The sequence below is a fragment of the Camelus bactrianus genome, chromosome 4 (assembly GCF_048773025.1).
Source record: "Camelus bactrianus isolate YW-2024 breed Bactrian camel chromosome 4, ASM4877302v1, whole genome shotgun sequence".
Classification (NCBI taxonomy): Eukaryota; Metazoa; Chordata; class Mammalia; order Artiodactyla; family Camelidae; genus Camelus; species Camelus bactrianus.
Window position 1 is genome coordinate 11,281,072 of NC_133542.1, and position 23,760 is coordinate 11,304,831.

A 23,760-nucleotide genomic window follows, 5' to 3' on the forward strand; every position below is an offset into this window, starting at 1 on the left:
TCCTTTTTTCTTGCCTCTGACTTACTTGAGAAAGACATCCTGCATAGGTCAGGGCCCTCCAACAACTCAACACCCCTGGCCCAGGAGTCAGAGAAACTGAATGAAGGTCCAGAGAGAAGAGTGGGCAACCACAGGCCCAGAGCTGCTCTGGGTCAAGGAAGTGAGTCAGCAGATCGACAGCAAAACATGTGTCTGTGACAGAATGGCTGCTCCCTCCTTTAACCTGCCATCTCTCACAGGAGAATTGCCCTGGGAGCTTACCCCAACAGGAAACATACTAGAAAGGACACCCTGAGAAATTCTGTTAGAATTTCCAGAACATCCCTGAGTCAAGTCTCATTTTGTTTCACTCCTGAAGCAATTTCTCTCTGAGTACTCTTCCCAATGTTCCATGAATTCCAAGGTTTTTGACTCTTGGTGGGAGGAGCACAAATTATTCTTAAACCTGTAGAGCCCCAGGGGTAGGTCCCTGTCTTCCTTTCTGATGATGTTGGGTAGTTGCCTCACACAAGTACCACTTACTACTCTACTGATGACTCGAGGGCACCCTCTGCAGATATCTGGGGCTTCTCTCCCTACCCTCTCTTTTCCTCCACAGTTCTATCCTCTCTAGTAGCCTGCCTGGACAATTTTAGCTCCTTGGGCTCTCTTAAATCGTAACTCAAGTCTTAGCAACTCAGCCAGATTCCACCTGGCTTTCCCATTCCTGTGCTTGTTCCTAGAAAGTCTCTGCTCAGTGAGTGGTGGTGACTGTAGGCTCACCTCATTTGCTTCCCATCTGTCAGGAGTGTTGACCTGGTTGGCTGATATCCAAACATATTTTTTTCATGTATTTTGTCAACTTGTGTTAGTTGTTTTTGAGAAGAGGGAATCAGGTTCTTATTACTCCAGCTGGGCTGGAAGGAATATTCTCTCTTAGATTTTAATATTATTCTGATTCACTCTTTCTGGAGGGCATAATCTTCTGGAGACTTTTTTAGGCAAGAGACTATTTTATGCATGCTGTCCTCTCCTATTGATGGATCCTGAACTCTAAACTTTGTTTCCAGAGCCCAGTAAAGTTTCAGATAATACCACTGTACTTTTCAGAGGTTTTTTAGTCATTGTTGTTGTGTTTTTTTTTTTTTCCCTCTCACCCTGCACTGCTATAGAATTGATCTTTCCTGAGGAGAATTATGATGAAGTTTGTTGCTGAAATCTCCAGTGTTATCTCTTCTCTGTGAAGTCATCAGAGTCACAGCTGGTTTCCCATCCAATTACAGTCACCCTCTTTCTTTGCAGAACATTTCAGCTTCTTGTCTTTTCCCTTCATCTGCACATGGCCCGGGAGAAGAAGGACCTGTTAATCATAAATCACCTCTCTGAAGTGTTATCTCTATATAGTTATAGTCCTTTTGTCTTTGTTGGCCCATCAGTTTTTGAAAAAATTTAAAATATTTTAAATACAAACTGAAGTGTTCTTAATAGTAGCTCTTTTCTACCACAACTACTCCATTTACCCAAAAGTAGAAGCCAACTGTTATTTTTTAAATTATATTTTTATAAATGTGTATGTGTGAACATTTTTGGTTATACTTATGTTTTGATAGTTATTCTGTTACAACATAGTTTTAACCAACATAAAAAATTGCTGCTACTTGGTCATCTATGCATATCTTGTAGTGCCTTCATAATAAAAATTCTTAAATAAACTTTTAAACTTTATATCTAATCAGTTTATAGCATATTTTTAAAAAATAGTGTCACTCTCCTTTCTTAGTATATGGTAATTAAGACACTTACTAAGAAACTACCAAGTTCTAGAAGCTTAACTTTTGGCCATGTTATGAAACATAAAGCATAACTTTGGGCTGTATTATAGAACAAATTAGCCAATGATATCTCTCACTCTGATATGAAATGGACATTATTTTCAAATTTGAAAGGAACTAGAAAAATACTCTTCTGATCCTGAACTGTATAGACCATATGCAAAAAGATATGAGATGGTTTAGGCTGAAAACATACATTTTGATACCCCAATTTAGATGAGTATTGCAAATTCAGTATATAAGGAATTTACTCTTTAAGAGGTAAAGTTGGATAATAGATGAACAATTGCACCAGAAGCATGAGGAGGTAGGAAAATTGGATTTGTCTCTAGTATTCATTATTGTGTGGTAGGGAGTTCCTTTAGCTCCTTTGAGCATTTGTAATAACCATAAGATGATTCTGCTCCAAGCCTTGTCTGACTCACAAGCTGTTGTGACAAGTAAATGGGATAGAGTATATGAAATCAATATATAAACATGAAACTCTGAAAATATATGTGATTATACTTATTCAGGAAACTGAGTATTCCAGACTTACTCTTCATTTTGTTACAGAAATGACAGGCCAGCCAAGAAACAAGCACCACTCAGAGGGTAGGAGTGCTCAGATTTATTACGCTGGTGGGCTCAGAGGGGCTTCTGCTCCTAAGATCTGAGCATCTCCAAGATGTGTGTATGAGGTTTTATAGGGTTAATTACAAGCTTGGGGTATTCGGCCTATAGGCATGGAACAGCTTTAGCAGCATCATTAATACAAAAGTAGAGGCAGGGAGGCAGCAAAGCAACATTTCAAGGCCAGATATGTCTCTGAAAATCCAGCTGGCTAGCAAAAAAACATGAACAGGGAATCAGCAAACCAACACTAATTAACTTAGATTTACGAGTTAGCCCAGCAGAACTGAGATCAGTAATCCGACACTTGTTACACTTAGATTTGTGAGTTAGCCTGTTAGCCCAGCCCAGCTTTTCCTTCACAATTTAAGTATAGTGCTTTCTAAAGTTTCCATTAAGATAAGAGTTCTGGGAGTAGACTGCTCTGTTGCTTAATATTTTTGTTGGGGAAAGGACTGATAGAAATCAGCTTTTTTCCAGACTGAGTAGTTGAGAAAAATTAAGCATTCATATTTCTACATGAAAATTAGCAAGGTTCTTTGTTCATGTTAAACCTCCAATTGTGCTAATACCACAGTTCTTGAAGTGTGCATGTAACCAGCTTTGCTTTAGAGCCATTCAGAGTGAGAGACTGACCATGAGGAAGGCCTGGGCACACACCTGTATTTTGAGTACTCATCAGGAGGGAAAAGTGTACATTGGTGCTTTTCTCCAAGACAAAGATTTCAGTTGGCTAATGATGGATAGGAGAAAACCCCCAAACCCTCAAAACTCTAATTCCTTAGTTTGTTATGGATTTGTGTGGCATATTGCCTGAAAGATCCTGATATAGAATGAATGTACTTTTTCCCTCCTGGATACTATGACTTGAAGCTCATAAGGTAGGCATAATAACATGATTGTTTCTCAATACCCTTGATCCCATTTGATAAAAGACAAATCTTGAGGTTCCCATATTTCTAATAATGGAGCTGACTCTGCACCAGAGATTCAGAAATCCCAAATCTCAGACAAGGAGGGAAAAGCTCTCTGGCAGACTCACCTGGTAGATCAGGGCTCAGAGGAAAGGGATGTATGAAAGCAACAGAGCTTACCCAGGTTACTTCAGTTCAACAACTTAGATAAATATCGTAACATGAAAGAACTAAAACTCTTGCTGAGACCACATTTTTAAAAGATACTGATTTTCTTCTTTAGCATCCTGTTTTCCTGCTCTGTCTACCTACATTGTGGACCAGCTGTATCTATGGATAGTATATAAAGCTGATTAAGAGTTGAAGTTCTTGTGCCAACAAATGTGGCCCATAACTAGGCTCCACCAACTATTAGGGTAGATATCTTAAACTAAGTTAAACTGGCTCAGTTTCTGTATGTGCTAAAGGGTGGAAAATAATGATGTCTCCCTCACAGAGTTAGTTATCATTGAGACTATGTTTCTAAAGTGCTCTACTTGGGGCGTGGCCTGAGGCACCTCACTGATGGATGTTGTTAATGATTATATGTCTTATATGTGATAATATTAATCGTTAAAAAGACACATGATCTATTATTGGCTCACCATTGAGTGACACTAACAAATACATTTAGCTTATTTGCAGGTTGATGAGGGATTATAATGAATTGGACAGGATGTGCAGGGCAAAAGCTTTTTACCATTTTGAGTCTCATTCAGAGAGACTCCAGATATTCTGTTGAAAAGAAGGCCCCATTGCACGAGGAATCTCCCAAATTGTCATGGTGATGCACACAGTCACCAAAATGTGAGGAAAATTAACCGATGATCTCAGCATTTGAAAAGCTAAGGTACTAGCTTCAAATGAAAGGTTTTGAGTTAAAATGCCTTAAGTGGATGATGCTCATTGTTCAGATCCGTCTTGCCTTTTACCTCTGTAATTTCCCCAAATAACACGTAGTATTCTCAGAGCAAACTAAATAGACCTCTGTATAATTGAACCCCATACTCAGGTTAAACTCTAAGGGGGAAAAAACTGTCATACACTAATACTAATATTTTTATTCTCTGCCTCTTGGTTGAAAAATGAAATGACAGCCCAAGATATTTATAAGAAGTTTCCTTTGTATAAACATGAGATGGCCCTTACTCAAATCCATTCTTACTTTAAGAATGGCAAAGAGAAACTTCATTTGTCAAGGTTACTGACTGGAAGGAAAATACAGATTGTAGAATGAAGATGAGTTTAAATTCTACATCTGTTAAGTACTAGTAAATGATCACAGTGTTAAATATTTACCAAATTATACATGTGCCCAGTTTCCTTTTCTCAAAAAATAAAAGATACCTTTATCTTATAGGTGTGTTGAATGGAATTACTAAAATAGCATTAATGGTCATTAAAATGCAAGTTGTATAAACAGACTTCTTGGAGTGTTTATTATGTTCCTGGCACTATGCTTATTCATTGAATGTATTACTTTATTTATCTATGAATGACTTAAATGGTGCCTGGAAATAAGGACTCTAGTAAATTTGTGTTACTCTCTGTGTAAAGTCATAAATTATTTCATATATACATGGCTCTGTGACAGGGAACTGTAATGCAGTATGATTATCTGCTTTTTCTTTTCTCCACTCTTAGACGATGAGCACTCAAAGTAGGAAAGAGGTTGTTTGATTTTTGAATTTTCAAGGGACATTTTGGCAGAATTATATTATGTCCTCAATAATGTTTGTTTAATGAATGAATACAAATCAGCAAACTGTGTATTGATAAATTCCAGGCAGTAGATTTAGTAAAAAAAAAAAAATTAGGTGTGTTAAAATTCAAGGAGCACTGTAAGGAAACAGTCACATTGATTTAAACAGTCACATTAAATGCCACACAATTGGCAAAGAAAAATTATGAATTCACAGAAGGAAAGCATGATCATGAGTCACAATGAGATCTGAGAAAAGCTCTCCAAGTAGGACTTGGAGATATGAAATAGAGAAGAAGACTATTGCAAGACAGGAGAAGGCATGGGTCAAGGCACAAAAACTGACTGACTGTGACATCTTCACATCATTGGAACAGAGAGCTGTGTGTTCCTAAATATCCGTGTAGATGAGAATGGGGAGACAGGGTTGAATGGAAACACTGATCTGGTTTCACCTTATTAATAGGCATCTGTTGAGGTTTAAGCAAGAGTTTTCTACAAAAATTGCATTTACGTAACTATTCAGTTACGTGTAAGACAGAGAGGGAATTAATACAGGAACTTATGACTCTACGATCCCATTACAATTCTGTATTTATGACAAAAAAAATCTAGGCTTAGGTGATAATAATGAGAACACAAAGGAAAGCACAGCTGTAGGAGGTAATAAAATGAGGACACAGGAAGAGGTATTAAGTTCAAAAAGCTACAAATACACTTCTAACTAGAATCCATTAGTAAATCCTCTAATAATTTTGATGATTTATTTGGTTGCCTAAAGTTTCCCAAGTGTTTCTGTCAAATAGAATTATAGGCGGATAATAATAGTTGTTCTATGAACAAAAGACACATATATGGTCAATTAGTTTAAAAAGCTGAAAGTTTGAAAAATAAAACTAATTTCTTAAACCCAGTGATTACTATAATGTGTAAGATATTAATATAGCAATTGGAATTCTGTAACACAGTGTTAACAATTTAGTCACCAAAGGAAAATGAATCACTGGTACTGATACCCGCTTCTCCATATCAATAGATGAATAACTTCTAGCCGTTATACCTTTAAAAATCTTTAATATGTTCCATCTCTGTTACCCTTGCTTGTACTATTCCAATCACTCTTTGTGAATAATTGTCATACTTCACATTGCAACTTGTTTTGCAGTTGTGCTTTATTATTCCTGCTAATATTATCCATAGATATCCCCCTTTATTACTTTCTACATGCATAACTATATGTTTTCCATCATTCATTTGAAAATATTAATTGGCTTTATCATGATTGTATGCCTGACAAAATTGTGAAAATAAATTCACTATGTTTATTGAATGTATATTTTGGGGGGAGCACCAAGAACAGCTGTTCACTTACAAGTAAGATGGTTTCAGACAGTGATAGTGATACTGGCAAATGTTATGGTGAAATTAAACATGGGTGATGGGATAAAGATTTTGGTAAATGTGATGAATACAAGGCTATTGTCACAAGAAGGTCAAAGAAGGCTTCCACAAGAAGGTGATTTTTGACCTGAAACCCACATAATGAAGGAGAATTTTTCAAAGGTGTTGGTGAAGAATGTTCTAGTAGAAAAATAGATATTAGAAAGGCCCCGAGACAGAATGAACTTGGCATATTCGAAGAGCAGAGAGAGAAGTGAGGGGTCCGGAGGACGGTGGGAGGTGTGGAGATTGAGGACGTCAGGCAGTGGCAGAGCCTACATGCTTCCATTCTTTAAAGACCAAGTATGTAGTTCAGATCTTGTTATAAATGTAGCAGTAAGTAAGCCTTTGCATTGTGTATTTCTAAGCTATGGTAATATATATTTGACTTATGCTTTATAAGAATTACCTAGGTGTATGGGAAAAGAACCAAATGGGATTTGGAGAACACATAGGAAGAATGTGGTATAAATAAATTGACATGATTCTTTAAGATTTTATAGTCATTTCCTAAATTAACTCAGCAAGCATTTAGAGAACATTTACCATTAATAGAGAGATGAAAGGTTGGCACTCCTACCCTCAGGACAGTCAGAGACTGATGGCGGAGTGTGCCCTTGAGACCTGCATAGACCTCCATGTGATGGCAGCCAGGCAGTGAAGCATCGCTTTTCAGAGGACAAAGTGTTTGAGCTCAGTTGTGAAGTTTTGCATAAGTAGAACTACAGTAAAGACTTATCAGGAAGGGCATTTGAAAAATCGTATGGATGTGAAAAAGAAAAGTACTTTCAAAGAACCACACATCCGTGTATTTACAGTGATGTACAGCTAAGGGCCCCAGAGGTCAATTACCCACAGTCCAGTTCTGCGTCCTCCAGTTCCTTGCTGTGTAGACTCTGGTCACATACTAAACTGATGCATTTTGGCTTTGTCTGTGAAGTTAAGGTAGTGTATTCACTAAGTGATAAACTCCTTTTGAGGGTGATATGTTGGTAAAATCCTTAGTACACTCTCTGACACAGAGGAGGCAATCAGTAAGTGGTAGGTATTTATTATTATGGCTGGTGCAGTGAGGTGTGTCTGTGGCAGAAGATGGTTTGAAGAAGTTGAGGGGGTCAAACTGATGCCAGGAAGTTTTGCAGGTGATGGCTATGTTTATTTGTACATAGTGATGGCATTGTAATATGCATATGTCTGAATACATCAAATTGTATACATTAAACATGTACAATATTTTGGATATCAATTATGCCCCAGTAAAGCTACATAAAGCTTGAAGTATAATAAATAAGGTTGATAATATAAGTATATAGCAAACTGTAAGCCGTAATAATGAAAAATTAAATCTTTAAGAGACGAAAGGAAAAACCAGGGAGCGTCAAAGTAGGAATGGTTGTATTTGCTATGTTAGTAAGTATCGACTTCATCATGAAAACAACTGGCTGTTAGATGCAATTTCTGTGCAAGACTTATATAATCAGACCGATGTCTCAGAAAAATCATGTGAATCACTTTGTGGGGAATGAGTTGCAGGGCAGGTCAATGCTGATCAAGATGCCTGGTTGGAAATCTGCTCTATCTCAGGTGTGAAAGGCTGAGAGTCTGCACCAAGTCACGGACTATGGGGGCAAGAAGTGGATTTGCAGAGAAATATTTAGGAGGCATACTTTACAGTCCTTGGAGTTTGACTGAATTGCTGGAGTATGTGAGAAACTAGGAAAAATAGAATTTTCAGTATAATAATTTCTATCATTTTCTTCTTCAGAAATGACTGTGTGGCAGCTTGTTTTCATGCCCAGCAGCCAGGTCTCATGATTATTTTCTCAGGCAAGTTTTACCACCATGTTCTGCTTGAGAGCATAGAGGCTACGTACGGTTAATAACTGTACGTGAACACAGAATTGGAAACTGCTAGAACCTGAGTTTGATGCAGGATTTCTCAGATTTCAGAGCTCATCCTGTTTCCACTAAATGAGTCTGTCTAAGTGGGGGCTAATGAAACGGGTGAACAGAGGTACATTTCATCAGGTTTGGAAAGCATCAAGGAGGTGCACATTTTGGCAGGAAATATGGTAGGTTAAATTTTGGCCATATTCATTGCAGTTGCTATTGGGACATGAAAATGAAGAACTGGAATGTGTGTTCTAAGTATGAGATGACTGAAATTCCACGTGGTTAAATAATAGGTCAAAATTCAGAAAAATAGATGAGCAAGGATTTCATTTTGATCTGACTCTAGGTCCAAGTTCATTGCCTGGTTCTTTTCCCCACCCGTCAGCTTGACCCTGAATCTCCCTGGGGGGCAGTGCTTGTCTTCACCCCTTGATTCAGCCAGATAATTACTTTTTCTATTATCTCAGCAATTTGTACAAGCTGCCACTAAAGCTTTTATCTCATGTTTCAACTATTTGTTTAGTTTTTTTTTCCCCTAAATAGTTTGTAAATGTCTAGAAGTTAGGGGCAATCATATTTATTTTAAGAAACACGCTGCAGTCTCCCTGTATCACTTTATGGAATAAATTGACTGATGAAAGAGTTAAAAATAGCATGATGAGTAACTAGGAAATTTTATATTTTATAAAATCCTTTCTAAAATGGCCCCATTATGTCTTCCCCTTCAAAGGACATGTTGAAGTATCTGAATTCACAGCTCTGCCCTCATGTATGTAAGCTTTGCCCTGTAGAAGGAAAATATCTGATGCCTTTAGAAGGCTGTGAAGTTCAGCCTCTGCCATTCAGCATCACAGCAGGAATATCATAGCCCATCACTTCTAAAAGTTAATGTACCATCCTTCACAAGATCCTCTCTAGACTAATATTGCCAAAGGTTAAATGACATTAATACAGAAGTTCATGGCTGCATAATGTAGTTTGTAATCCTGAGGACATACTTTAACAGCAATAACCATTCTTCTCATATTTTCATTGTCTTCTAGGTATAAAAATTGCTCTTGTGGAAAATTGTCATTTCCCAGAGATACAGTTGTTGGTGATGGGGCTACATGGGGCACAGAACAGCTGAAACCTGTGTAAGGAACAAAACAATAGACAAAGAAAGCAGCTGCAATCGAAGAACAGCTAAATGTTAACAGTTGGCTTTCTTATGCCCTGTTTCATCTGCAAATAGAGAATGCAGAGATCTATGTATCATTTTCTGTGTGTTCCTATGAGTGCATCCTGTGTTTGAGTGTGCTTATGTTTGTGTATGATGTCTTGCTGTTTGTCTGGTTATTATCTTCCATTTTAGTGATGTTAGCAGATATTAAGTATCTCCTAAAGGATGTCAAGTGACTCTATGACTTTGTTGATACTTAACATTTTAGAGAGAGATATATGAGGTGCCCGAAACTCGGCATTTCATGACTGGGACATTTGTTTAAGTTCCCATGTACTTGCCTACCATAAGGAGCGAGACTAGACATCTGATGTCTTCAAGCAGACTCTATAGCACTGCTTGTAAATCCCAGACTGCAATCAGGATTAAGGGATTCTTTGGGATCCATTCCTCTGGGTGTCACTTGGTCTTGTAGTAGGGAGGGTATTTTATTGCTAAATACCCATTTTACCAATCAAACAGTAGATGAGAAAACAGAACCCTTTTGCATAAAAACAAATAATTTCACTCTTCCTCACAACAGCATTAGATTTCAGAATAGTGGCCCTAGTTAGGGTCCTTAATAACACCATTTCACACTTTAAAAGATGAACAATATATGCCAAGTTGCACTTAGAACATGTCTCTCCCAAATCTCTCTGTTTATGTCCATTTGTATAATTCAGGAATCATGACTGCCAATTCACATCATCTTCAGTGGTTATAAATTATTAGAAACAAGTGAAAAACAAATATAATTCAAGGAAGTTTTTTAAAAAATAAAGTATCAAGCTGCTTAAATATTTTAGAAACATTCTAACTATTTTCTCATGACAAGCTTTCCTCATGTATTTATTCAAATGAAATCACATAGAATTCTATTATGTCAAGAGGACTTAAAGGGAATTCTTAGAATCATGTTACTTTAGAGTTACCAGGTCAAATGACTTTTAGAAACTCTACATTAAATAAAGTTATAGAGATAACCTTTGATGGTTTAACAGCATGTTCATGATCCTTTGCTGTCCTTCCCTTTAAGGGGTAGAGCCCATCAGTATGGGCTGGACTTAGTGACTGGCTTCTAATGAAGAGGATATAGAAAGAATGTGCAAATTCCTAGACTAGGTTGTAAAAGGCATCATGGCTTCCTTCTTGCTTCCCTCTCTCAGATTGCATGCTTTGGGGGAATCCAACTACCATGTCATGAGGACACTTAAGCATCTCTGTGGAGAGGTCCATATGACTGGTCCCTGAGTTCTGCTGTCTGTAATCTGCACTGATTGTTGGGGAAGTGAGCAAGCCACCTTGAATCGGATCCTCCAGCTTCGGTCAAGCCTTCAGTCAACATGCTGCCTACAACCTCACAACACTCTGAGCCAGAACCAGCCAGTTACACTGCTCCCAGCTTCCTGATCCAGAGAACCTGTGGGAGATCTTACATGTTTACTGTTTTTTTGATGCTACATTTTGAGGGCATTTGCTATGCAGCACTAGATAACAAATGCAGATTCATTTACTCCAGGACTTCTCAGAGCTTTAATAGGTTGATATGATTTAATTCTAAAGAAAAGACCTATGATACATCATGTAGTGCAAATATATTTAATCATAGTACTGATTTTGCAAGTGCATTTCTTGGATTATACTTTTGCAGAACAAGCATATACATAGAAAATTATATGTAAAAAAACAAACAAACAAACAAACAAAAGTAGTGATTTTGGCAGCTAATGTGTACCAGTAATTTTCTACATGTAATGTTATTTAATTCTCATCGAAATGTTATAATGTATTATTTATACCATTTAGCATTTAATAGTGATAAAGATAAAAGAGAAAATAATTTTCTCCTTGATAAACCATTGTTATTTTTCATGCATTAGGGTATAAACCAGAAGTTTAGCTAATTTAATGACACAGGGGACAGAAGAGGTGGATTTTTAAATGATTACCTTTAGACATCGATTTTTAAAGTTAAATAGAGGTGGCTGGAATTGTTGATAGGAACCCTCTTTCTAAGCACTTAATTTCTATAATAGCACTATATGAACTGAAAATCAGAAAGACTACTTTCAATGAACATTTCATTTCAATAGACATAAATATTAAATTTTTAAATAATTTCAGATTTTGCAATGGCAAGAGCTCACTAATTTGAATCACAAGTCATAGTTTTAAATTACTATTTTTATTTAAATTACTAATTTTAAATTACTAAATGACCATCCAACATTTACTAGCTACATCAGATGTTTCCATTGGCAGGTAAAAGGAATCCTGGTGACATATTAAGAATGCCTATTTAAAAAGAAATCTGGAGGTAAGCTGTTACAAGGAAAGTTGACACAATAACTCAGTAATACAAGGATTTTATCAATTTCTGTGTAATTCTCTTGACCTGTCTTTTATTTGCTACTTGGGTACAGTTACTCCCAGCATCATGTCCTAATGTAAACACGTACAAAGCCTGGAAGGTTGTCTTTAACTTTGTTGTTTATAAGGGCAAGATAAACATTCCCAAGAGTCTCCCTTCTATCTCATTAGTTTAGCTTATGTCGTCTCAGTGCTGCCTGATCCGAGGAACAGAATTACCAAGATTGTTCTAGAGTAATGAACATTTAACCCCTTAGTCTCTGGAGGGATCCATGAAAGATTTATCTTCCAATAACTGGACAAAGTTAGAGTTGTATATTTTAAGCAAGAACTTTGGCAACAGGAACTTACAGGATAGGCAACCAATGTCTGCTGAAACAGTGATGCAACATTGATCATTACACAATTTAAATATTCTCTTTTCTTCAATCCCCTTACATGGTAAATGAGAATAATGCCTGCATTAAAAGACTATTATTATTATTACATAGGTTAATTTTTTTTAATATGGGTAATATATTTTTTAATATGCCTCCAAAGGACTTATAAGTGTAGAAAGAACTGACATATATGTAGGCATGAATAAATAAATTTGGATTTTTTTATTAATAGAGTCTGGCTTTCCCTTCAGTCATCCTAAATTGGTAAAAAATGGGCTCTATTGGAGATATTAGGGCATTACAAGCTATACAGTAATTTTCTGACTGTATTTCTTCAATTTGCATTTTCTTCAATTTGCGTAATATCCTCCAGGTCCTCAAAATATACCTGAAATCAGGGACATTTATCTACTTGCCAAATCCTACCCATGTCCTTTACTTCCATTTGTAACAACTGTGATGTGGAAGCACAGGTTGCTGCCTTGCTGCAGAAGTTCGCTGAAGCACAGTTTGATTATTCTCTATGAGGACAAGTGGTTGGAAAGTAGTCTGGCACTGCTGTACACTCAGGAGGACCCTCGGTGAATGCTCCCTCGTGTACACAAACTGCACAAAGATCAGTGCCAACATCAGAAAGTGGCTGCTGTTGCTATTAGAAACATAATTGCAAATTCCTGCCTGGAATAATAGAATTGCTGTTGTAAATCTAGTACATTTTATGAGAAGTCATACATTGAATATATTTCATTTAGGGAAGAAAAAAAAAAAGTCCATGACCTTGATAGTATCAGATCTTAAGGGATTTTGTGAAGGATTTCTGGAGTCACAGGGAGAGATCATTAGAATGTCATTCTGTCATGTATTTGATTTGATGTCTTCCCAATTGAGAAAGCGAGATTGCTTTCAATCTCATTGGTTCTGTTTTGCTTTCAATACTCTTACTTAGTAATACCTAGAGGTATTATTTAAATTCAGGAATTTAAGGACATAAGTATAATTGGTTTAGGGGAATTAAACTGGTATGAACTAAATATGACTTGGGAAGCCAATTTAAGAGCATATAAGTATGTAGCCAATTAAACATAATTGGAAACCACTGAGTATTTAAGCTGGTTTACTCTACCCGTCCTTCTTTTAATACCATTTTCTTCAAATCCAGAGGCATGAGTGAGTATAAGATTATAGGTTCGAAGTGTGTAGGACTTTAATTCTACAAATGTTTTGTGACGTGAAAAGGCCTCTGTCATTAAGGACATTTGGCCAGAACTGCATACTGTAAACTCCAGGGAAATGCACAACACTCGTTCATTAGAAGGTCTGTTTAAGCTTATTCAAAATAGACATGTTCAATATTAACAGTATTGCTCAAACTTGCCTGACAAATTAATACTTTTCATTCATATCACCTTTAACTCCCTGAAAGAGCCATTTATACGCCCACTCTCTGTAACGAAGCCATCAGATCTGTTTTGTTAAAATTACCGATGACCTTCAAGTTATTAGACCTAATGGGTAGTTCCACAATATAATCTTAAATGACATCTTAGCCGTATTTGATACACTCATCACCCCTTCCTCTATGGGAGGGGAGGGTGCTTCTCGTGGCCTCTGGGACCCACCCTTCTGATTTTCTTCTGACCTAGTTGGTAGCTCCTTCTCAGTCTCCTTTGCATGTTCTAGATTTCCCAGACCCCATAAAGTTGGAGTGCCCCAGGGCTCAGTAAATATTCCTTTTCTCTTATTTAGTTATGATCATTAAAAGTTCCATCTATATATTGATTGTTCATAGGTTTTTATATTATCTCCAGCCCAAAATCAAGCCAGGTTTGTTGAACCATAGTCTCCCCTTGTTTGTCTGTTTAGTGTCTCTAATGTAGCACGTCTAGATGAACCCCAAATATTGTCCCCATAAAGCTGCTCCACCTAAGAATTCCTTCCTTAGTTGTTGGCAACTTCATCAAACCCTTAACATCTCTCTGTCTCCCCGACCCCTTCACCCAACTCCTAAGCAAGCCCTATTTGCTGTCTTGGTCCAAGCTACTGTTACCTCTTACTTCTTGGCTAGTTTAGTACCTTGCATTGGTTCTCAGCATATCAGCTCACTCTAGGTCAGATCCTTGCTTCCTGCAATAGTTCCCCTTTTTACTCAGGTTGCAGGCCTGCATATAGGACTGGCTGTATATGGTCTGGCCTCTTCCCACCTTTATGAATTCACACCTTACATTTCTCCCTTTTATGTGCTCTACCCAGCCACACTGGCTTCCTGACTGTTCTCTGAACAATACATGCACACTCTACCTTAGGGCCTTTGCACTGGCCAAGTTTTCTGCCTACGAAAGTTCTTCCATCTTTTAATTTCTTCCTCTCAAGACTTTGCTAAAATTTCACTTTCTCATTGTACTCTGCCTTCACCACTCTATTTTAAATTATAATCTGTATCTTTACAAACAGTGCTTTCACTTCCAAAATGCTGCTTTGTTTTTCCTTGTTTCTATAACATATCCTTTCTTAATATGCTGTGTATTTTATTCATTTTTTCTTCTGAGCACCATCAGAATCTAAGTTTCATGAAGGCAGAAAACTTGGGTTCACTGATACTGTTTCATATGCTTATAAACATTTCCCAGTGTGCGAGAGGTAGTCAATACATTTTTGCTGAATAAAATAATCAGAATTTGTTCATTTATTTAATCACTTAATGAAACTTTCTGAGAAAAATAAACATTCTTTTTACAAAATAATGATAATATATATAACATAGTCTATGATAACACTTCTCATACCATAAATGAAATTGATTAAACTTCCATTGTTATTAACACTGTGATTTTTTCCCAATAGAGTAAGACACAGCAGAGAAATGTTATATATAATTATTATAAACTTTAATCTTAGATAATATGAATGAAGACTTTAAAATTTACAAGATGTTTATTAAAATATGTGAGTAAATAGAGGAACTCAGTAAATATTCTAGAATATTATTACATTTTTCCAGTTTTACTGATACATAATTGACATGTAACATTGTATAAGTTTAAAGTGTACAGCATAATGATATATGTATATATGTGGGTGAAATGATGACCACAGTAAGATTAAAATTAACATCTGTCACCTCACATCGTTAGAAATTTTTTTCTTGTGATAAGAACATTTAAGATTCATTCTCTTACCAACTTGCAAATATATAATACAGATTGTTAACTATAGTCACCATGATGTACATTACATCCCCAGAATTTATCTTGTAACTGGAAGTTTGTACTTTTTAACCACCTCCACTCATTTGCCTCAGCCCACTCCCCCTGCCTCTGGAAACCACCAATCTGTTCCCTGTTACTTTGAGTTCATTTTTTTAACATTCCATGTATATGTGAGGTCATAACAATATTTATTTTTCTCTGACTTAGCATAATACTCCCAAGGTGTATTCATGGTGTCACAGGTGGTAGGATTTCCTGAAAAAATGGCTGGAAAATGTGCATTATATATGTGTGTATTAATATATATGTTCATCCATCAGTGGACACTTAGGTTGTCTTTATGTCTTGGCTATTGTAAATGATGCTGCAGTGAACATGGGGGTGCAGACACCTCTTTGAGATAGAGATGTTATTTATTTCAGACAGCTGCCCAGAAGTGAAATTGCTGGATCATATGGTAGTTTTATTTTTAATTTTTGGAGGAAACTCCATACTGTTTTCCATAGTGGCTGTAAAAGTTAACATTCTCACCAATAGTGAACAAGGGTTCCCTTTACTCAGCATCTTTGCTGACAGTTGTTACTTATGATCTTTTTGATGATAGCCATTCTGACAGGTGTGATACAATATTTCATTGTGATTCTGATTCACATTTCCCCAGTGATTAGTGATGTTGAGCACCTTTTCATGTACCTGTTGGCCATTTGTATGTCTTCTTTGGAAAAATACCTTTTCTGATCTCTTGCACATTTTTAATTGTATTAGTTGGGTTTCTTTGCTGTTGAGTTGTATGAGTTGTTTATTTTGGATATTAACTACCTATCAGATATGTGGCTTGCAAGTGTTTTCTCCAATTCCATAGGCTGCTTTTTCATTTTGTTGATTGTTTCTTTTGCTGTGCCGAAGCTTATTTGTGTGCTGTAGTGCCGCTTATTTATTTTTTATTTTGTTGCTTATGCTTTAGGTACCATAACCTAAAAGTCATTATTACCAAGGTCACCATTAAGCAACTTTTCTTCTAGGAGTTTTATTGTTTCAGGTCTTATATTTAAATCTGTAACCCATTTACGGGTAATTTTTGTGAGTGCTATAAGGTAGAGGTCTAGTTTCATTCTTTTTCATGTGAATATCCAATTTTCTCACCCCTATTTATGAAAGAAACTATCTTTTCTTCATAGTGTGTTCTTGGCTCCCTTGTTATATGTTAGTTGACCATGTATGCATGGGTGTATTTCTCTATCCTTTATTCTATTCCATTGATCTATATGTCTATTTTTATGCCAGTACCATACTTTTTTGATTACTGTAACTTTGTACTGTAGTGCTTAATGATAACATTAATGCAAAATATAACTAACTTCATATACATTAATGAATCCATGTGAATGAAAACAGTAATTTATTTTTATATGCATTTTTTAACTTTTTTTATTGAGTTAAAATCATTTTACAATGTTGTGTCAAATTCCAGTGTAGAGCACAATTTTTCAGTTACACATGGGCATATATATATTCATTGTCACATTTTTTTCTCTGTGAAAACAGTAATATATTTTAGAAGAAGACCATCAGCAAAAGAATTGCCTCACAAGGAAATCATAAGAGAAAAAGTTTTTTGTTTGTGTTTAATCTGGTTCTGAGGAAGTCCTTGGGGCCTCACTTTCCTCATCTTTAATGGGAGAATAGAAACACATCAGTGGTTTAAATGCTATCTAGCAAAGTCTTACTGATGACTTAGAAGCACCTTAGAGCCCCAAGAGCAGTGAAGTGAATAGTAGCACAAATAGGAGAGGGCTGGCTTCCTCTTCCATAACTTCACCCAGAGATGTTCTGCTTCTTTTTTGGTTACAAGTTAGATTCAGTGTGAAATTTTGTTTTAAGGAGGCTTCTACTGCTAAATTCTAAGGTTTGGACACCACTGGATTTTTAACACCTAAAATACCTTGTGACTCAGATATTTTTCAGTAATTTAATTTACTGAGAGTCCTCAGTGAACAGTAAATTAGGCTCAATGAAGTAGAAAGAAATAAAGACATAGGAGTGGATTTCTTCAAAGAACTTATAACCTTTTCATGACATTAAAAGTAGAGGGTATTTACTTATATTTTCATTGAAGGGTATAGAGAGAAGCAATCATAATTTATTGCCTGAAAGAAAAGCTGTATTGTGTTAGCAATCAGTCTTTTCCTAAGAAGAGAGGAAAAGCAAAGAGCTAATCTTATACAGAGTTTAAAGAAGCAGGACTCTGAAGGATTGGCCGACTTTGAGAAGTGGTAATGTTTAGGGATTGGTTGAACTTCAGCCATGCAAGCGTGTTATTAAGTGATCTTTCTGATTGGCTGACGTTTACAAGTCTAGAGGGTGGGAAAAGGCTGTTGCTGCTTGACTGGTTCTATGAAGTATGCTGCTGAAGGAAGTTGTCATGGATCAAATATGATGGCCTTAAAACTGACTCAGATGGCCAAAAGTGATCAGTCTTTTCTTACTGCTTATGCTATGCTTACTTACTGCTATGGCCAAAAGTGATCAGTCTTTTCCTAGGAAGACAAGAACTTATTATTCTCAAGAGAAATAGAAAACATGTATTTCCCTCTCCATTCAGCAGTGTACCCAAGTCATGTTTCCTCACACTTTCTCTTTTTATTAAAACCCAAGACTAAAAAGCTAGTAGAATTCTAGACAAAAGAGAAGTACATTTAATGTATGAATTGAGAAAAGGAGTTAGTATGGTGCTGGTCAGCAGATTATTTTTCTTTCTCAGATATGGGGGCTATGAATGGAGCAGTCCAAGGAAAAAAAGAGGTCATGCCAATAAGAATGATCACATTTTTCTAAAAGTAATCAATTTTAAAACATGATATAGCTTTGGTGCTTGTCATAATATAAAGCTTTGGTTGTGAGTGTCAGAAATGTTCAAAGAAAGAAAAATAACATGGAAAGGATAATAAAACAGATTTTATTCTGGATATTATAGCAGTTTTAACAATGGCCCAACTATGTTGGGGAAATAAATTAAGAATTTCATTGCCTCACCATAACCTCAAAATGGCTTTAGGGCATAGATAAAAATGTAAACGTGCATAGCATTCATTAGTAATTCATTCGGGAGTGGAGATATCTTTAGAGAAATTAATGATATTGAATTTCATCATGTGGGTCTAGTTAACCAAATGTTACTGATGTCACTTTTGATTCCTTCACAGAGGATTCCAGAGTCTTGATTTATTGACTAACACATTCCTATTACAATTTGTTTGTCTAGCAAAGTAGATAATTCCCTTCAAGACCAGTTCACAAGAAATAACTTTTAGGCTATGTTTGTTTTGTTTTGTTTTGTGTTAGTGTTTTTGAAACCATTCCTTGCTATTTGTATGATATAGGACTCTTTATTATTTTGGTAAATCAAAAGGTCTGCCAGAATGCACACACACACACACACACACACATACATAAAAATATATATGTGTCTCTATATATATATGCACACATATATGTTTTCTATATATATATATATGTGAAGAAAAATTTGCTTAGAAAAGATAGGTTTTCTGGAGTTATGTATTTATTTTACAGGTTTTACCAGTTTGGGACACCTCAAATATTACACCAAACCTATCTATATATGTTCTTCTAGTTTTCTAATAAATTTTAACTTTTTTTATTAGATGATATTATGCACCTTTCATATATAAAAGGTTCTATAATAATTATTTTATTGTCTCCATTATAATTATAAAATAAGATTAGACTTGTTTTCTTATTATAAAAATATGATAATTATAAATCAATAAAGTGAGCAAATACATATTTATATTAAAGGGAACCACTGAAGCAGGGTACTTAATCATATGAGCTCTGCAGTCAGGCTACTTGGCTTAAAATCTCAGCTTCACACTCATTTGCTGTAATGTATTGAACAAGTCACTTTGTATTTCTAAACGTTTGTTTCCTCAATTATACAATAAAGATGATGCATGTTAAATGGGAAGATTAATGTAAAACTCTTACAAACCAGTTGAACATAGCAAGCAATCGATAAATCATGTCTGGTTTAAAAAAAACTATAAAGATACAATTGAGTTTACTCACAATTTAATTAAACAAAAATTAAAATAATAATGAATTGTAGTTTTCCACCTATCCACTGGGCAGCAACCTAGAAGACTGAGAAGTGTGCTGGGAGGAAACCATCGTACATTGTTGGTGAGAGTATGAGGGGGCGGGTATAGCTCAAGTGGCTCAAGTGGTAGAGCGCCTGCTTGGCATGCACGAGGTCCTGGGTTCAATCCCCAAAACCTCCTCCAAGGATAAATAAATAAACAAAGCTAATTACCTACTCCCCTCCTCCAAGGATAAATAAATAAACAAAGCTAATTACCTACTCCCACCAAAAAAAAATAAAAAAGAAAGAAAAAAGTATAAATTGGTTGAATGCAATATAATTCATTCTGCACAAACAGCAGAAAATAATTTATTGAGAGTTTACTGGATATCTCACTAAATTGCTGAAAATGTTGAGAGTAGTTTAAAGGCAACTCAAAATCAGAACCATGAGCAGAACATGCCATGGATTTACCCTCACAAGGACATCACTGCTCAGATCTCTGAGCACTGGATTCAGCTGCCTCCACATTAGGGACACTAGACATTTCATCTCTGTTCGAATTGTGACAGCACTGCCAACCAAACTGGATGGGCATAATGTTGTCCTGTAGCCTGCCTGTTGCTATGACTCCAATTTTTTCAGTATTCTCTGCCTTTTTGCTTTCCTCATTCCTACTTGAAAGCCCAGGATAGATCACAAAGCCTCATTCTAGTCTCATGGGAAGCTCAAAAGTGAACATTGATTTCCTTGAATGGGAGTTTCATTAAGTTGCACCAAACATGGACTATCATCCTCCTCGCCTCGGCAAATTTGCTTATCTTTAAGCAACAGAGAGCAGACAGGCCAAGAAGAAAGGAGAAGCCTAGGGCTTTAGTGGTATCATAGGGCTAGAACACAACCTTGAAATTCAGGGCTTCAGAGAAAAGATAAAGCTGAGGGGTCCAGGTTCGGAAGAAGAGAAAAGAGAACAACAAAGAAGGTAGCTCAATATTCTATACCTCTTACCTCAAGGCATTTTCTTTTTCTTTTCTTTTTTTTTTCTCTTTTTATTTGCAGGGACCAAGAGACAGGAAGGCAAACATAAACATGAAGCTAAGAGTCCTGAAAACTAAGCAGAATCTTTTTTGTCTTACAGTATTTGAGTTTTAAAAGATAGAGTACAGGGCATGCCTAGATGGGTAACTAGTAAATATTCCAGGTTTGTTGTTGAGTTCCCTAAAAAGCTATGTAATTCAAAAACAAGAAAAACAAAGAACAAAACATTCAGACCTATAAAGTCTGAATCCCAGACTCGAGTACACATATTACAATTGTCAGATGAAAATGAAGTCCTTTCTAGAGGAAGATAAAAGCTACATGTCTAACTTTTTTTTTCTTATACAGTGACTACCATTACATCTAAAACTACCAGACACATCTAAATACAGTACTAAATTATTTAAAACCAACACAAAAAATTCAACATACCATCCACATATGATTAAGACTTTGGAGTTAAAAACGTTAAGACAGCTGTAACTAATTATACCTAACAAGATGAAACTTTCATAGGAGAATTCAAGCAGAGGAAATAATAATTTGGATAATCAAAAAATAAGGAAATAAAATAGAGTAATTACTAACTCAGTAAATGGTTTTAACAGCAGAGTGAATGAGCGAAAAGAATCAGTAAATTATAATAAAAGGTCAGTACAATCTGAAGGGAAAATGAATGGATTGAAAAAAGAGCATAAGAAACATTTGAGACCCAAATGAAAGTGTCAGTTATCCTAACTGAAGTATTGGGAGAGAAGACAGAGTGGAGTGAGTCAGGGCAAAGGGAAGAAAGTTATCCAGGATTCACTAGTACCTACAACCCCAAATAGGATGAATACCAAGAAAACCATGCCTAGGAAAATCATTTTAAATTACTAAAAAAATCAGAAGATAACATATGGAAAGCAGCCAGAGTAAAAATAACTTTACCTTCAAATGGACAATAGGTTTAACAGATATATTTTCACAAGAAACACCTGAAGTTATTATATCCTTGTTATATTTCATTTAGAATCAGCTCATTAGGTATGAATTACCATATTCCTTAAGGTTTATTTATTTAAGGCAATACCATATGTATTTAAGGTAACATTTCTTTTAGCAGTGTCTTGGTCTTGAGGTGCAATCCATTAATCCCTCTTCAGAAATAAATATGTTGTTAGCCCAGCTGATGAAGCTACTGCCTGCATCCAGCACTCAGCTGTCCTACCTTATGATCACAAAGGTGATGACCCCATCCCTGATTGGTCTTCACCCAGTGATTGCTCAGCGCATGAGTGGAAATAACCTGCTTTCTCATCCCATCTTGGCGCAGCTCTGCTGGGTCATCTCCTCTCAGTACTGCCTGCAGAGATGGCAGAATGATTCTGCTGAAATTGCCTTGAAGCTTGACTTCTTCCTCTGACTGATTCGCCCCTCTTGTTCCTCATCCACAGCCACTGACCCCAGGAGACCTTCTTAACAAACTTCCTCCTCTCTTCTTTCTGCTTCAGAGTCTACTGCTCAAAGAAACCATCCTGGGACAGGTAAGTTCCATGTTTTTTTTCTTTCCTCTAATTGGGGCAGAACTTTATTCGGTTCATTTGAAATAAAGTTTGCATTATGTTTCCTCTCTCCAGCTATTTATGATATTTGTGTAGAAACTGGAATAACATTTCTATAGCAAGGTGATAATGTTAAGTCAAAAAGGAATAAAAGAAAGTATTAGAGGAACAAAGATAAAAGCTGCAAATTGGAATCTGCTCACCTGTCTCAGCCTGGTGCAGGTGCACGTCATTTGGTGAAAGAGGAAAGGGAGTTGATGTTAGAGTATCTGCATGAACGCTTTCAGGAGCTTTGACTGTTACTGAGGAATGCTGTATTTGAACTTTTGAAAGTTCAGAAATAACAGGAGTAAAACCAGTGAATCACCAAGAAGTAGCAATTAATAAGGTCTATTGTGCAAAAAGATGGTTTGTGAACCAGGCGTGCTCGAAACAACATGCAGTGAGGCTCAGAGGTATATGATTATAAAGCAGCTTATGAGGAGGCATGACTGTTCTTTCACAGTGATTGGTTATAATATTAGGACTTTCTTAAATGATATGAAATTGGTTAGTAGTTATATCACTTCTAGAAAACAGTTTTAAGTTTTGCTTATGATTTCTAAATGCACAAACAGAAAGTGACCCAGGTCAAGTTAATCTTGCAAAAGAAGCTAAATTAAGCTTTGCTTCTATGACTAAAGTGGTTTTATCTGCTCCAGGAATTTTTTTTTAAGACTGGTCTCCATTTGTTTTTGATTTTAACATGCTACTGATGTCACAGGCATTGAGCAAGTTAAGAAACACCTCTAAGTATTTTAGAATGTATTTACCTTTAATAGTGGTGCTGGCATGATTTTTTCTTCTTTAGTTAGCATTTGAGAAATACAATGTTAAATATTTTTTTCAATGAATTATGTATTACTTGACTTTTAAGTCTTTTTTTGAGATATAATCCACATACCGTACAATTCACACATTTGAAGCTTGCAATTCAATTTTTTTTAGTATATTCATAGGTATGTGCAAATACCTACATACAGTCAATTAGAAAACATTTTCATCTCCTCAAAAAGAAATGCCGTACCTTGTGACTAGCCTTTTATCCCTTCAACTTCTACATCCATCCCTAAACAATTACCTGTCTTTCACTATCTATACATTTTTCTGTTTTAGTCATTTTATGTGAATGCAATCATATAAAAGGTGGTATTTTTTGACTTAACTACTTTAACTTACCACATGTTCTCAAGATACATCTTGAATGTATCAGTACTTCACTGCTTTAATGTCTGAATATTCTGTTGTATGGGCATGCCATAAGTTGTTGATTCATTCTGCCATTGATGGGTATATGAACTGTTTCCACTTTTTTGGTTATATGTAGAATACTATTATAAATATTCATGTACAAGTTTTTGTGTGGACAAAAGTATTCATTTCTCTTGGGTATATACATAGAAGTAGAATTAGTGGGTCATATGGAAACTCCACCTTTAATCATTAAAAAAACTACTAGAGAGTTT

The 23,760-nt window shown here is 36.0% G+C and overlaps 1 long non-coding RNA gene across 2 annotated transcripts in view; it reads left to right on the forward strand.

Annotated features, from left to right (window-relative positions):
- LOC141577438 (uncharacterized) overlaps positions 1-23,760 on the forward strand; it is a 551,160-nt gene that overhangs the window by 85,393 nt on the left and 442,007 nt on the right. For both annotated transcript variants that reach the window (XR_012506315.1, XR_012506314.1), the window contains exon 2: positions 22,148-22,237. This is a non-coding gene — a long non-coding RNA (uncharacterized LOC141577438). The remainder of the gene's footprint in view (positions 1-22,147; positions 22,238-23,760) is intronic.